Raw genomic sequence first — 5,273 nt, 5'->3', positions numbered from 1 at the left:
TTATTAGTTTGCATGTTAATTTATCGGTTTTGTGAGTGTTGTTATAGTAAAAAATTATATTAATTAATCTGTAGCATCTAACTAATTATAAAAATTTTACAAGAGTTTGATTATAAAAATAATCTAGTAATTTACAAGTACGTTGCAAATACAAATTTCTAATTTAATTAATTTAAATCAATAATTTCATAAATATTTTTTACATAAATAATTTAATTAACTCCGTTAAAATATAAAAAGAAGAAACTAATTCATGGGTTCGGATGGTTCTATGGTTTGGCTGGTACACTTAAATAGAAAAGCATTTGGTGTCAGGCATATAATTATGTTGGGTGCTAAACCTAAGAATCATGGGTTCAATATACAAATCAACAGCAAAACAAAACATTCATGGAAATAAGGATATGTTGTACATTTTTTATTATTATTATTTAGAATGTATTTATTATTATTATTACAATGTATTTATGTATTATACTTTGAGAATAGACACCGCTCTTAGAAAGAGCATAGGACGGAGGTGTTGTACATGATATACTATGAACTGTTATTAACAAAAATTAATAGATTTGAACAGTGCAATGAACAAAAAACTTCCGACTTCACCCAACGAAGGGAATTTGCTGAACAACAATGTTCGACCATATTTTGTAAAATAAGTTAAAACTAAGTTGACAACATCCAAATGGTGCCATTTTCAGAAAATAATCCATCACATTATTACTTGTTCCAGACATTACAAAGCGTTTCTCAAGACCAGCACTTGAGAAACCATGTAGTTAACAAAAAATAGCTCATTGAATGGATCTGATCTAAAGAGAAACAATTTTTGTTGTACCATTGAATCGATAAATTACTAGAAAAATGTTTGCAAGTTATAGCTAACGATGAAAAATATTTAGATTAAAGTAAAATGTACCATTTTTTAGAAATAAACGCATTTTTTGCAAATAAATCTAAAAAACTAATTTTTGCACCACAGTTATATCAAGAAATGTCTGAAATGTGTTTAGTTATAAATTAATTAGAAGAAATATACATCATAACATTTCACATAGTCCTAGGTGAGTAGGTAAGTATATGTGAAAGTTAGTTGCCATTATCTAGAATCTGACAGATATCATATTTCATAATATCAATTTCAAACTACTTTTTTGAATGACATATATCATTTTCGCTTCAGAATATTGGAAGTTACTAATCCAGTTAATAAATTGGTTGCAGCACATATCGGTAATCAGTGCTGGTTTTAACACTACTAGCATCCTGAATGCGATTACTATACAATCCCAATCGAATATTGATTTCATATGGAAAACAGTCGGTCTCTTACTCTGCCGATTGAGTGATGAAATACTGTGCCTTTTTTTGTAAGTCTGGTTACTATGCAATGTTTAATATAATTTAATGCATCTCCAAACTTATTAACGTATTGTTCACAAACTGTTTAAAAAATATTTAAATAAATGTTACAGTCTTAGTGCTTTCAAAGGCCATCTACATTTCTAAATAATTTTAGTCCTAACTTTATTGCAAGTTAATATCAGACGTATGACTGTTACAGTGTTGTAGAATAGAATAGAAAGATATAGTAGTGCAAAAGTTCGTGGTAATTTGGTAGAGATTTTGTTGTTTATAGATTCGAATTAGTGTTCCATGTGTTTTTTTACCAATTTTTTTGTTACAGAATAGGATAATCACACAATGTAGCTTCTTTAATTTAGTGTACTATGTAATATAATAGCGCTTTAGGCTTCCATTGAAAATTGAATGTCGGTATTATATTAAATCAATAGACATTTGTGTAAGAAAAATTATAATTCTACAAGAAGACATTAAATTGTGTTGTAAAACATATCTTTAAAACTACAAAAACCATATTAAACTCTATTAAATTCCATATCTGCCCTCATATATTAAAATTTATTCATCGCAAAAATGAAATAACTTAATTATGTTAAGATGTAATGGAACATATACGAAACATTGTAGAAGTTTTGCAATAATCCAAGTCAATGAAATTTAATTAATATATGTACTTTAACATTTCAGGGCATTTAGATTTCTAAATAGCGGAAATAATTAAATTTTCTCTATACTTTTTACTTCATTTTTCATTTGTTTTTCTAATTTAGGTGCATGCATATTACTTCATACACTTCCACTTGTAAGCATGAAGCACACACACACACACACACACACATACACACTCAAACGTGTCTAATGCAAATATAGATTAAGGCACACCCATAGTCAGACGTACATAAAATCTACTGGGAACTGTACAGAGACACACATACATACACAATAAAACCATCGCACTTTTAACAAGCAATTTCCTGTTACAGTTGCAGGAACGTTTAACTCTACTTTTATTTTCTTCCTATAATTTAATTTAATTTCATTTTATATATTTTATTTTTTTTTTCTTTTTTTGAAATTTGTTTGATTTTATATGCTTTTTTACTTCGAAGGCGTAACTTCTATCGCTTTGTAAATGTTTTTGATGTCAACAGTGTTGTAAAGCAATTAAATTGTTTGAAACACCGGAAATGCCACAAATCGTAGAGAACTTGCAAATTTAATGAATCCAATAGGTAACAGAGTCTGCTAAAAAAATAATTGTAAGAGTCCTTAATTATAATTCACAATAATTAAGAGTAATGAGCTCATAATGATGATATGTAAAACAAAAATGAAGCAATTATTGTTTATTTTTATTTAAAAAATTGATTACATTTTATTTAATTTCGTATTTCGTAACTGTAAGAGTCCTTAATTATAATTCAAAATAATTAAGAGTAATGAGTTCATAATGATGATATGTAAAACAAAAATGAAGCTATTATTGTTTATTTTTATTTAAAAAATTAATTACATTTTATTTAATTTCGTATTTATGAGCTTCGTTACATATTACAAACTTTAATCTAATTTAATTTTTAATTAATAATTACTGCATATTGTTGAGTGTTGTTGTTGTTGTGAAAGACAATTAAAAATATATTTTATTAAATTTTTTAGTATTTATTTGAAGAACCACATATCATTTGAGTATATTAAATGAGTGCATTTATATGCAAAAAATAATTATAATTTAATTATATGAGAATTAATTACAATTAAACATAAAGTACAGAAAAATATTTATATTTTAGTAAAATTTTGTAAATTTCCATATTGAAAATATTTTTCCACATTCACATGGGAAATGCAAAGTGTTTGGGAAAAATCTCAATGTAGACGAATGTCATTAATTATTAATTAAACGTTGATTTATTTTATTTTTTATTAGAAGAAATAAAATATTTAAATGGAAAAATAATTACTGAAATTATGGTAGATAAATACATTATTTTATTTTATATAATTTAATTAAAGGAATAACATAATTTGTTGAATTATTTTCACTTCAATAATGCTACATACACTCGTATGTTAATTAAATATTTTATGTTTTCTTCACAACATGAAATTAAGCTTTTCTGGATATTTGTGAAAAAAAAACTTCGAATTGTTGATGAGTATAGATATACAGTCTATCCCAGATCCTAAAAGATTAGACCTAAAACAAAAGCAAAGCATTTGTAATTTTAATTTTATATTTATTCGAACACATTTCTGAAAATATTTTATGCATTTTTTAAACATTTTTTGTATGCAATAGCCGGAATGGAATGGGTTGGTCATTTGGATAATTGGGACAGTATTGAAACGATTGCCTTTCATATTCAATTTAAGTTTGGTGAATAGCTAGAAGTGGAATGAAAGCAAATCATGTGAATGCAGTAGTTAGACAATAAGAATGAAGAATCGTGCAACAGAAACCAATTGTCTGGCGTTTGGTAAACTATTTGAACTTATCAAATTTTGATACATAATCTCCGAAGAACTGCTGAATAATATTTTTTTGGATTAGGCGATAATTGATTTAGGTTTTCGGTTTTAGGATATCCGTCTCGCACTCTAACTTTACTTTTGACTTACATTCACTTTTTTTTTAGCATAACTATCATTTAATATAATGGCTGACTATCTTAGCACATTTAATCAGGAAACAGAACGTTTTGTATATATATTGGTAAATTCTCTAATCATTTCGTGGTTCATTAAAGTGTAGTGTAGTTTTCCTTTTGTCCAAATATTCGGTTGAATTTCGATAGGTTCTCTTTTTCCATATTCCAGTTGTCAGTCTGAATTTTTTGTTTGTCCAACTTTAAACAGAATTTAATACGTATATTCCCAGTGAAATATACCTACACCATTTAACTAACATCATTCACTCATGCACTTCGATGCGATGCGAGATTTAATGGAAACAGACTATCGAATCTGGACGTAATTATCCAAGATACTCTTAGCCATTGTATTTATATATATTAAAATTTATATAAAATGTAAAATGTCAAGAATATTACGTATTTAATATAAAAATCATTGCATATATTAAATAATATTTTGAAAAATAAATGCAATTTCATATAAAATTTTTTTTTTTATTTAAAAGCCATAGCCATTGTATTTATATATATTAAAATTTATATAAAATGTAAAATGTCAAGAATATTACGTATTTAATATAAAAATCATTGCATATATTAAATAATATTTTGAAAAATAAATGCAATTTCATATAAAATTTTTTTTTTTATTTAAAATTTTAGGTCCTGTAAAAGAAAATATATTTTAATGGTGAATGGGGTAAAAATAAGTTAAGTATTCATGAAGCAAATACTTGGGCTGTACATAGAGTTGTTTCCGATATCGACAAATATCTATAGCTCCTTACATGGATCTACGGGTTTATATATTTTAGGAATCCTCAAAACGTTTTATATATGTATATAAATAACTTTTCATCGCTACTTATCGAATAAAAATACTACTGATACTTGGAGACCAAATTGTGTGGGTCGTGAGTTTTTAGTTCAACATATTTAAAAGAAAGTGAACATAATTATGTGGAATATAATAGGTATTTTCAAAAAAATTTTAAAAAATATTCGAAAGCCAAACTTTTCACTCTATCGGGTCTTGAATAGAAAGGTTATGTAAAAAAAATTGTTTTTATAGATTTTGTGTTGTATTCTTTTGCTTCTTCATACTCTTAATTTCTTGAACCAAACCATAATTTATTTCTGCAATATATATCAACTTATCAAAATCATTTTGCTAACCCAACGTTTAATGGAACTGTCATCTTTTTTAATATTTTTTGTTTAAGCGAATATGAACTCGTAAAGTGTGGGTTTCCATACCGTAAATCACACATT

Source organism: Teleopsis dalmanni, chromosome 2 (assembly GCF_002237135.1).
Source record: "Teleopsis dalmanni isolate 2A chromosome 2, ASM223713v2, whole genome shotgun sequence".
In the NCBI taxonomy this organism is placed as follows: domain Eukaryota; kingdom Metazoa; phylum Arthropoda; class Insecta; order Diptera; family Diopsidae; genus Teleopsis; species Teleopsis dalmanni.
Note: the sequence above shows the minus strand (reverse complement) of the source record.